The sequence below is a fragment of the Panthera tigris genome, chromosome C1, assembly GCF_018350195.1.
Source record: "Panthera tigris isolate Pti1 chromosome C1, P.tigris_Pti1_mat1.1, whole genome shotgun sequence".
Taxonomy (NCBI): domain Eukaryota; kingdom Metazoa; phylum Chordata; class Mammalia; order Carnivora; family Felidae; genus Panthera; species Panthera tigris.
In genome coordinates, this window is record NC_056667.1 from 60,699,705 (window position 1) to 60,712,768 (window position 13,064).

A 13,064-nucleotide genomic window follows, 5' to 3' on the forward strand; every position below is an offset into this window, starting at 1 on the left:
GTTCAACAAAGAAATTTGAAACTTCTGCCACACTGAGGGTAACCATAGTGACAATAAACCACAAAAACAACTCAACTTCCTAATAGTAAAAACAAACCCCTATACTCAAGGTCTAGTAGAGAGATAGATGTAGTCATCTCCAAGTATAATCCTCGATATCTACTATTATCTATAATAACATGTACAGCTTTCAACAGCAGCAAATAAAAATTTGAGGCATATGAAAGGCACAATCTGAAAAGACAAAAGCAATCATCAGGATTAAATTCAAATATAATACAAACGTTGCAACTGTGAGACAAAGTTATTAAAATAAAGACACATGTGTTAAAGGCTCTAATTGATAAGGTAAACAATATGAGAAGGCAGATAGGTAATTTTAACAGAGGGAAGAAAATTATAAAGATAAAGAACACAGTAACAGAGATAAAGAATGTCTTTCAAAGGCTGCTTTAGTAGAATTGACATAGCCAAGGAAAAATCAGTGATTCTGAAAATAGGTTAATAAATATTAGCCAACTGAAATGCAAAAAAAAAAAGTGAAACAAATGAACAAACAAAAAACAAAACAGCATCCAAAAAAGAAGAACAAAGCTGGGAGCATTACACTTTCTGATTTCAAAAATACTATAAAGCTATAGTAATCAAAACAGTATGGCATGACATATACATAAATCAATGGGATAAAATAGATCAAAAATAAACCCATGCAATGGTACCCGACTGACTCATTTGGTAGATAATGCAATTATTGATCTCAGGGTTGTAAATTCAAGCCTCAAATTGAGTGTAGAGTTTACTTAAAAAATTTAAAAAAAATTAAAGAAATAAGGCCATGCATAAATGGTCAATTAATTTATAACAAAGTAACCAATGAGGACATAATAGTCTCTTCAACATATTAGGTTGGGAAAATCGGACAGCCACATTCAAAAGAATGAAACTGAACCACTATATATTACATGATAAAAAAGAATCAGTTAAAAATTGATGAAACACTTGAACGTAAGACCTGAAACCATAAATAAGCTGGAAAAAAACATATGCAATAAACTCCTTGACATTGGTCTTTGTGACAATTTTTTGGCTCTGAAACCAAAAGCAAAGACAACCAAACAAAAATAAACAAGTGAGACTACAGCAAACTAAAAAGGTTCTTCACAACAAAGGAAACCATTAACAAAAAGAAAATGCAACATTTGAATGAGAGAAAATATTTGTGAATCATATATCTGATCCAAACCATATATTTGGATAATCTTTATCCAAACCGTATAAGAAATCTTACAACCCAATAGAAACAAAACACACACAAAAAACAATTAATTAAACAATGGGCATAGAATATGAATAGACTTCTCCTCAAAGGAGATATACACATGGCCATTAGGTACATGAAAAGGTGCCCAATATCACTAATTATCACAGAAATGTGAATAAATCAAGCCCACAATAAGATATGACCTTATACATGTTTGGAATGGCTGTCATCAAAAAGATAAGAAATAACAAGTGCTAGTGAAGATGTGGAGAAAATAGAACCCATGTGCATAGCTTGTGGGAATGTAAATTGGTTCAGTCACAATAGAAAAATCACAGATGTTCTTAAAAAAATTAAAAGGACACCAACCATATGATCCAGCAATTCCACTTCTGTAATATATCCAAAGAATATAAAAATACTAACTTGAAAATATATCTGCACCCCCATGTTTGTTGCAGCATAATTTAAAATAGACACAACATGGAAACTATTTCAGTATGCATTGATGGATGAATGGGTGTGTGTGTGTGAGAGAGAGAGAGAGAGAGAGAGTGCAATGGAATATAATTCAGCCGTAAGAATTAAATAAATTCTGCCATTTGCAATAGCATGGATGAGGCTTCAGGTCATTATGTTAAGTGAAATAAGTCAGACAGAGATTGAAAAGTACCATATGATTTCACTTATATGTCAAATCTTAAAACAAAACCAAAAACCAAGACTTGGATACAGAGAATAGAATAGACTGTTGATTTCCAGAGGTAGCAGGAGGTATGAAATGGGTGAAGGTTGTTAAAATATACAAATTTGGTTATAAAATAAGTAAGTCCTGGGGCTATAAGGTACAGCATGGTGACTATAGTTAATAACACTGTACTGTATATTTGAAAGTTGTGTGGAGAGTTGATCTTAAAAGTTCTCATCACAAGAAAAAAATTGTAACTATATGTAGTGATGGATGTTAACTACACTATTGTGGTGGTCATGTGGCACTATATATACATATATTGGATTATTATGCTGTACACCTGTAACTACTATAATGTTATATGTCAACTGCATCTCAAAAATAAATTAAATGAAATAGAAAGTAGAAAAAATAAATAAAACCAAATGCTGATTATTTGAATTCAATAAAGTTAATGAATCTCTAACCAGGCTAACCCAGAAAATAACAAGACACAAATTACCAATTTTTGGAAGGAAAGATGGAACTTTACTACTGATCCCACAGGCATTAAAAGTATAGTAAAATGATACCATGCATATCTCTAGGCCAGTAAACTCAACCATTTACATGGCAGACACACACTACTAGAAATTTGGGAAGAAATAGATCATCTGGACTGACATATATACAGAAGAAATTGAATTTATAATGAACACTTTCAAGAAAAGAAACTTTAGAATCATATATTTTGCTCGTGAATTCTACACAATATTTAAATAAGAAATAACACCAATTCTATACAATATCATTCAGAATTGATAAGAGGAGGAAATACTTTCCAATCCATTTTATGAGGTCAGATTCATTCTACTACCCAAAACAGACAAAGACAAGAAATCTATAGAACAATAACCCTCATGAACATAGACACAAAACACATCAACAAAACTAAAGCAAATCCAATTTAGTAATAAATTAAGAAAGGGACATTATATTAGAATCAAGGAGAGTTCAGCACAGGAATGCAAGGCTGATCTGACATTTAAAAACCAAACTAGAGGCACCTGGTGGTTCAGTTGGTTAAGCGTCTGACTTCAGCTCCAGTCATGATCTTGCAATTTGTGAGTTCAAGCCCCATGTCAGGCTCCATGCTGACAGGTCAGGGCCTGGAGCCAGCTTCTGATTCTGTGTCTCCCTCTCTCTCTCTGCCCCTCCACCGCTCACACTCTGTCTCTCTCTCTCTCTCTCTCTCTCTCAGAAATAAATAAACATTAAAAACCAAACTATGAGTTATGGACTGAATTGTCTGTCCCTCAAATTCATATATTAAAGTCGTAAACCTTGATGTGACTATAGGGCCTTTAAAGAAATAAGGGCAAATGAGGTCATAAGGGTGAGACTGTAATCCAACATAATTGGTGTTCTTATTGAAAGAGGAAAATATACTAGGTATGCACACACACAGTGAGAAGGCCATGTGAGGACACAGAGAAAAGTTGGCCATTTGAAAACCAAAGAAAGAGGCCTCAGGAAAATCCAACATTGTCAGTACCTTGACCTTGAACTTCCAGCCTCCAGAAGTGTGAGAAAATAAATTTATGTTGTTTAAGGTTGTAATATTTTGTTATGGCAGCCGTAGCAAACTAATGTACTACATAATTCGTCATGTTAGCAGACTGGGTTAAAAACATAAAAGCTTGGGGCGCCTGGGTGGCTCAGTCGGTTGGGCAGCCGACTTCAGCTCAGGTCATGATCTCGCGGTCCGTGAGTTCGAGCCCCGCGTCGGGCTCTGTGCTGACAGCTCAGAGCCTGGAGCCTGTTTCAGATTCTGTGTCTCCCTCTCTCTGACCCTTCCCCATTCATGCTCTGTCTCTCTATCTCAAAAATAAAAATAAACATTAAAAAAATTTTAAAAAAAACATAAAAGCTTATGTTCACCTCAGTAAAGACAGAGAAAGCATTAGCAAAATTCACCTTTATTTATGACAAAAAATACATTTCTCAGAAATCTAAGAATCAAAGGGAACTTTTCTAACCTACTAAATGACACCTATAAATGTATAGGTTACATAATATTTAACAGAAATATACAGAATATTTTCCTTATGTGTTAAAAATATCTTTTCTCCTTACCTATATCCAACATCATACCAGAAGTTCTATCCAATGCAATAAGTAAAAAAAAAGAATAAAAGAAAAAAGTATACAGTTCATAAATGAAGCCATAAAACTATCTTTATCTGCAGAATACATGATTATGTAGAAAAATCCCAAAGACTCAAAAAAGCTCCTATAACCAAAACTCCTATTTTGTGAGTTTAACAAAATCACAGCATTAGTCTAAAAAATACAATTACATTTTTAGATACCAGTAATGAATAAACAGAGTTTGGTATATTTTTTAAAAATCCACTTATAATAGCACCAAACAATTAAGGATTTAGGTATATCTAATAAAATATGTGGTAGATTGCTGTGTTAAAAATACAAAACACTACAGAAAGAAAACAAAGGAAAGCTAAATAAACAGATATATACAATGTTCATGGATTGGAAATCTCAGTATTATTAAGATTTCAATTCTCCCTCACTTTGCTCTATACATTCAACAGAATCCCAAACAAAATCCTAGCTAGTGTTTTGGTAGATAATTCTAAAACCTACATGGAAAGATAAAAAACTAGAATAACCAAAACAATTCTGATAAAGAACAACTTTGGGGGAATTCTGAAATCTAATTCCAATACTTAATATAAAGTCAAAATAATCAAGATATTGATTGGTGAAAGTTTAGACATATAGATCAATGCAACAGAATTAAAAAAACAGAAATAGTCTCACAAAAACTTAGGCAGAATTTCCAGTTTCCAGTTTTTCATATGTGAAGCTTAGAAGTTGCCACTCCATCCAAACAAGTGCAAAGCTAAACCGACTACAAAATCATCAATTCTTCTTAGATACATAGGAGAGGGGAGAACACCGGGGAAAACTTACCCCACTATTGGAGAGACAGACAGGAAAATATAGAGTCACAGCTTACTGGAGCAGACTCATGAGCTGAAACAATCACAGGAACCAGTGCTGGGGTAGGAACTCCTGACCTGTGAGTTGCTGGAAACTCAGTGTGGACAATGTTGAGATTTAAAAACTCCATCAAGACCCAGTCATGGCGAACCCTTCTAGTGTTGTGAGATTTACCTCCAAGAGCTCAACCCAGTTAACACGGTAAATATTTGAAGAAAATCTGCTCGGAGTTTTGGCAGGCGAAGGGGAGGAAAGGGAACCATTCTGAGCACACAGCACTCTGCTTTTTTAACAAGGCCTACCCTCAGGGGAAACCAGTTAAACAGAACTTAAACTATGGAAGTATTGTCAGAGCCTAATCGACCTAATCCCAACTCCATCCCACTGTAGCCATTTTGTCTCACCAAAGAGGAAGAAATAACTGACAAACACTTGTGAAGTTTACAGTCCAGAAGCACAGGCTCACTAAAAGACTGAGACCTAATCATAGGACCAGAGAATGCTTCCCTCATCAGCCCTCACCACCATACTGCTAAAGGCCTATTTACAGCAGTTCTTTTTACCTGGTATATCGTGACTGGCTATCAAGAAAGATTACAAGGCACACCAAAAGGCAAAAAACATGATTTGAAGAAACAGATTAAGCATCAGACCAGATGTGGCAAGAATATTAGAATTATCAAATGAGGAATTTAAAATATCAACGATTAATATGCTAAGGGCTCTAATGGTTAAGGTAGACATTAAACAATAATAGATGGATAATTTAAGCAGAGAGATATAAACCCTAAGAAAAATCCCAAAAGAAATGCTATTGTAAAAAGAAAAAAAAAAAAGCTTATAGAAAAGAAGAATGCCTTTGATGAGTTTATTAGTAGACTAGACACAGCTGAGTATTGAATGTCTGAGCTTGAGGATGTATCAGTAGAAACTTGGACACTGAAAAGCAAAGAGGAAAAAGACTAAAAAAACCCCCCCCCAAAAACAAACAAACAAACAAAAAAAACAGGACAAAATATCCACAAGGACTATTTGAAAACTACAATAGAAGTAACATATGCATAACAAAGATACCAGAAGGGGAAGAAAGAGAGAAAGGAACAGAATAAATATTTGAAAAGATAATGACTGATAATTTCCCCAAGTTAATGTCAGACACCAAACCACAGAATCAGGAGGCTCAGAAAACAGCAAATAAGAGATTAAGAGGTACAAACTTCCAGTTATAAAATAAGTAAGTCATTGGCATGTAATTAATATACAACACGGAACACAGTCAATAATGTTGTAATAACCTTGTCTGGTGACAGTAACTAGACTTTTCATGGGGATCATTTAAATATGTATAAAGAGTGCCTGGGTGACTCAGTCAGTTAAGTGACCATCTTTGTCTCAGGTCATGATCTCACAGTTGGTAAGTTACAGTCTGACATTGGGCCCTGTGCTGACAGCCTGCCTGAGATTCTCTGTCTCCCTCTCTCTCAGCCCACCTCTGCTTGCACTCTCTCTCCCTCTCTCCCTCTCCCTCTCCCTCCTTTATTTATTTTAAATAAATAAAACATTTAAAAATTAAAAATAAATTAATTAAATTGTATAAAAATATAAATCACTGTGAAGTATACCTGAAACCAATAGGGTATTGTATGCCAAATACATATACATATTGTATGCCTATATATATATATATGCCTATATATATTAGGCTCCACACCCAGCATGGAGCCTAACATGGGGCTTGATCTCACAACACTGAGATCAAGACTTGAAGACCTGAGCTGAGATCAAGAGTGGGATGCTTAATTAACAGAGCTGCCCAGGTGATCCAGCAATTACATTTTTTCAGTAAAAAAAATAACAGCAAGCAGAATAAATATTTTTAAAAATTTTAAAAACTACATATAGACATAATATTTTCAAATTACAAAAAATCAAAAATAAAGAAAAAAATACTGAAAGAAACCAGAATAACATCTTTTTCTTGAGAGAGAGAGAGAGAGAGAGAGCAAGATCAGAAGACAGAATGTCAAACTGGCTCTGCATTGGCAGCACAGAACCTGATGTGGGGCTCAAACTCATGAACCATGTGATCATGACCTGAGCCAAAACCAAGAGTCAGATGGGTGGCTCAGTCAGTTGAACGTCAGACTCTTGGTTTTGGCTCAAGTCATGATTGCATTGTTTGTGGGATGGATACCCCTGCAGGGGCTCCTCATTGACAGTGTGGATGGAGCCTCGTGGTCTTCTCTCCCTCTCTCTGCCCCCCCTCCACATGTGCACACTCACACATGCACTCTCTCTCTCTCAAAATAAATAAACTTAAAACAAAAGGTAAAACTTAAAAAAAATGCCATACTTATAAGGAACAAAGATAAATATTTCATATGATTTATCCAGAAAAGAATGAAGCCAAGAAAATAATGGATTTAAAACGTTGAGAGAAAAAACACCAACCTAGAAATCTTTTCCCTAAAAATTCTCCTTTAAAAGTATAGGAGGGAAAAAAAAAACTTTTTTCAGATAAAATTTGAGAGAATATGTTGCCAGGAGACCTATCTTGCAATAAATGTTAAAAGAAGCTCCTTGGAGGAATAAAAAGTACCATAGGTCAGAAATTGGATCTACATAAGGAAAGGAAACATATCAAAGAAGGAATACATGGAGGTAAAATAAAACTTTTATTTTTCTTATTAACTGACCTCACAGATACCAATTTATTCAAATAATAATAGCAACAATGTACACACTTATGTATCTTTCATATATATTCTACATTTGTACATATGCTTATACAGAAGTGAAATAAATGACAGCAGTGATATAAGGGACAGCTGAAAGGAATCAGCATTTCTTTGTTATTATAAGGTTCTCACACTACCCATGAAGTGGCATACTGTAATTTTAAAGTGGATTTAGATTAGTTGTAAATGTATATTTTAGACTCTAGGGCAACTACAAAAAAGAAGTATAGCTAAATGTATGAAAAAAGAAAAATGGAATTATATACAATGCTCAATTCAAACCATAAAAGCAGAAAAATATTTGAAGACAAAATAGAACAAAGCTATTTTATGGATGTAGACAAATGAGTTGTAAAGTTTATATGGGGAGGCAAAAGACCAGAATAATCAACAAAGTATTGAAGAAGAACAAAGTTGGAGGACTGACACTAGTCAACCTCAAGAATTACTAAAATGCTACAGTAATCAAGAAACTGTGATAATGCAAAAGAATAGACAGATCAATCGAACAGAGAACCCAGAAATAGACAGACATAAATATATAGTCAACTAATCTTTGACAGAGGAACGAAGACACCACAATGAAACAAAAATAGTCTTTTTAAGCAATGGTGCTGAGATAACTGGACATCCACATGTGAAAAAAAAAAGTATTTAGATACAGACCTTACACCCTTCACAATAATTAACTCAAAATGGATTGCAGATTGAAAGGTAAAATGCAAAACTTAAAACTTCTAGAAGATAATATCAGAGAAAATCTAGATGACTTTGGGTATATTGATGCCTTTTTGGTACAACATGAAAGACATGTTTCATGAAGCAAATAATTGATAAGTTGGACTTTATTAAAATGAAAACTTCTGGTATGCAAAAGAATATAAATAGAAGACAAGCCACAGACTGGGAGAAAATATTTGCAAAAATCTGTGAGAGGACAATTATCCAAAATATACAAAGAACTCTTAAAACAACATTAAGAAAACAACTTTATTTAAAAAATCATCCAAAAAATGGTCTATTAACCTTGACATACACCTCACCAAGAAAGAAATACATATGGCAAATAAGAATATGAAAACATGCTCCACATCATAAGTCATCAGGGAATGTACATTGAAACAACGAGATACTCCTACATACTGTTAGAATGGCCAAAAACAAATGCTGACAAGAATGTGGAGGAACAATAATTTTCATACTGGTTAGAATGCAAAATGGTACAGCCACTTTGGAATACAGTTTGGCAGTGTCTTACAAAACTAGACACACTCTTACCACACCATCCAGCTTTCGTGCTCTTTGGTATTTATTGAAATTGAAAACTATGCCTACGCACGGACCTTTATAGCAGCTGTTTCATAATTGCCAAAGCTTGGAAGCAACCAAGATGTCCTTCTGAATGAATAAACTGTGATATACCCAGACAATTAAATATTATCCAGTGCCCAAAATAGATGAGATATCAAGCCATGAAAAGACATGGAAGAAACATTAACACATATTATTAAAAGAAAGAAGCTAATCTGAAAAGGCTACATAGTGCATGAGTCCATTCTATGACATTCTGGAAAAGGCAAAACTGTGGAAAAAGTAAAAAGATTGGTGGTTACTAGGGTTAAGGCAGGAAGAAATGAATAGGCAGAGAAGAGAGGATTTTTAGGACAAAGAAAATACTCTGTATGATATTATAATGATAGATATGTGCCATTAAACAATTATCCGAATCCATAGAATTCACAACACCGAGTGGACTCTAAGGAAAACTCTAGACTTTGGATGATTTTGATGTGTCAATGTAGTTTCATTCTTTATTAAAAAAAAAAAAAAAAGTACCAATCTGGTGAATGACATTAACAATGGGGAGGTTATCCCATTATCTCACTATGCCCATGTGAGTGAGGTATAGGGAAATCTCTGTACATTGCTCTCAATATTGTTATAAATATTGTAAAACTGTTCTAAAAAATATGGTCATTTTAAGTAAAAATGAAAAATAGAAGGTAAAAACCAATTATTTTTTAAAATCATTTTTAAGTTTGTTGGTTTGTTGGTTGGTTGGTAGGTTGTTTATTGATTGATTGAGAGAGGGAGAGAGAGAGCACACAGCGGGGTAGAGACAGACATGGGAGAGAGAGAATCCTAAGCAGGCTCAGCACTGTAAGCCCAGAGCCCAACACAGGGCTTGAACTGACAAAACATGAGATCATGACCTGAGCCAAAACCAAAGTCAGACGTTTAACCGACTGAGCTACCCAGGCACCCCAAAAGCAACTAACATTTGATCAAAATGCAAAAGCAATTTGATGGAGAAAGGATAATCTTTTCAACAAATGTGAGCCAAGTAAATGTTCATTTGCAAGATAATGAACCTCAGTACATGCTTCACACCTTATGAAAATGTTAATTTAAAATATATCATTAGCCCTCAATGTAAAATATAAAACTATAAAATTTTTGGGGGCGCCTGTACGGCTCAGTCAGTTAAGCGTCCGACTTTGGTTCAGGTCGTGATCTCAGTTCGTGGGTTCAAGCCCCACATCAGGCTCTGTGCTGACAGTTTGGAGCCTGGAGCCTGCTTCAGATTCTGTGTCTGTCTCTCTCTCTGCCCCTCCCCAGCTCACGCTCTGTCTTTCTCTCAAAAATAAACATTAAAACTATACAATTTTTGAAGAAAATATGGAAGAAAATCTGCATGGATCTGGATTTGGCGATCAGTTTTTAGATATGATAGAAAAAGCACAGTCCATAAAAAAAATATATTGGGCTTCATTAGACTAAATCTTTTGTTCCGCAAAACAAACTGGTAAGAGAATAAAAATACAACACACAGACTGGGAGGATATACTTGTCAAGAACCTATCTTATAAATGACTTATATAATACATACGTACACACACACAGAGACACACACACCCCAATTTACAAAAAATTCAATGGAAAAAAATAGGTAAAAGATCTAAAGGGACTCTCCTGCAAAAGATATACAAATGGAAAAAAAAAAAAGTCTATGAAAAAATCCTCAGCATTATTAGTCATTAGAGAAATGCAAATAAAACCACAATTATATAACACAACATATTTTTAGAATGACTTTAAAAAAGAAGAAAGATATCAGTATGAAATGCTGGGGAAAATGTAGTACAGGGCATTAGGAACTTTCATTCATTGCTGCTGGGAATGCATAATGGTACAGACACTTTGGAAACAGGTTCACAGTTTCTTAAGATGTTAATCATATACTTACAAAACAATCCAGCAATCCTACTTCTACATATTTACCCAAGTAAATTGAAATTTTCTGTTCATACAAAACCTGTGTGTGAATGTTTATGGCAGCTTTATGGATAATGGTCAAAAGCTGGGAATAACAAGATATCCTCCAACAGGTGAATGAATAAAACAACTGTTGTACATTCATTAAGTGGATTACTATTCAATTCTAGGAAAAATTATCTATTGGTTCCACAACAACATGAATTAACCTTAAATGTATTTTGCTATTTGAAAGAAGCCAAACCTGAAGACTACCTTTTTGTATCATTCCATTTACACAGCATTCTGGAAATAGCAAAACAATAGTGATAGAAGACCCGTCACTGATTGTCAGACATTTCCAAGATGTGTGTGGCTGTGTAAAGGGGGCCACATCAGAGAATTTTTAGAGGCTGGAGCTGCTCTATATGATACCTCCATATGATACCTCAATATGACTCTATACATTTTCACAGCTAATAGAACAGTACAACACAAAGCATGAACTTAATGCAAGCTATAAGGAAAATCTAACAGGATATCGATCACAGTATGAAATGTAAGCTGTGAAAAGGGAATCTTATTCTGTAACCACAGGTTACAGGAAGGTGAGGGGGGAGAAGCTGACCTAAGTAACTTTCAAAAACAATGTTTTGACTAGATAAAGCTGAAGACTAAACAAATAAAAATAAAACTGCATAATAACATTGTACTCTAGTTTATAAATTTGTTACTTATACGGATTCTATTTCTGAAATTGATTTACAAACTAGGTTGAATGAATAGGTAAATAAATTAAAGATAATGGGAACTAAGTTTCTCATTGTCAGAAAAATACATTACATAAATGCATATACAACAAGGTGGAAGGCATGAATAGACCCTGTGGTAATGGATTAGAGTGGAATACATCATCATAAATTTATATTTATCTTAATATACATCAGATAAAGAGATATACAGATATACAGATGTGTGTATACATAGGTTAGAATACATACACATGTTTCTTAGTCTGTTTACTGAGAAGGCCTACACCCTATAACACCCCAAGTGAAATGAGTACACTTCATATGGAGACATTGGATTCTAAATTCCAATCTCCAAGAAGGATCAGGGCTCCTTTGAGCAATGGTTGATTCTAGGGCTGTAATTAGGAAAATGTAAGATGAACCTAGCACCTTGCAGTGCCAAGCATAAGGAGGTGTTGTGAACAAAGACTGAGTACATTTCAAAAGGATACAATAGCCAACTGAAATGGCTCTCAATGTTCAATGCTAGAATATTTGATCAGCAAAACAAATCAATATATTACTGTATTATAATGCAAAGAATAGGATAAATATCCATAGTACATATTCATACAAATAAATAATTTAAAAATTTTTTTTTTAACGTTTATTTATTTTTGAGACAGAGAGAGACAGAGCATGAACAGGGGAGGAGCAGAGAGAGAGGGAGACACAGAATCTGAAACAGGCTCCAGGCTCTGAGCTGTCAGCACAGAGCCCGACGCGGGGCCTGAACCCACGGACCGTGAGATCATGACCTGAGCTGAAGTCGGACGCTTAACCGACCAAGCCACCCAGGCGCCCCTAAATAATTTTAAAAAGAAAAGAAAAGGTACAAATCTTCCTTATAGGTGAGTTCCAAATAATTAATGAATTCCAGATAATAAGTGAGGGAAATAGAAGACCACCATTAAAACATCACAGTAATAACTGATGCAGGCATGAGCCACTGATGACTGATATAATTAGCAGTCACACTCTGAGGAAAAGCAAAATAGTTCCATAACCTCAAAGTATCTCCCTGAAAATATTTAATTACTATGGTTGTTTAACTTATGTCCATAAAGTCTTTGATATTTTTCACTCCAGGAGGTAGAGCTTAATTCTTCTTCCCTTGAATATGGGATGAATTGAGTGGTTTGCTTAAAACAGAAAATGGAAAGGAAAAAGTGGTGACTTTACAGTGGAGAAACCTAGCAGATATCACTTTAACCATGTGAGCAAGGTTAAAATGGCCAGAAAGAAGTCGTATTGATATTAAATACTGATGTGATGAGAAGGGCATTTCCCATCTATATTAGTCTTCCTCCAAATCCTTATCC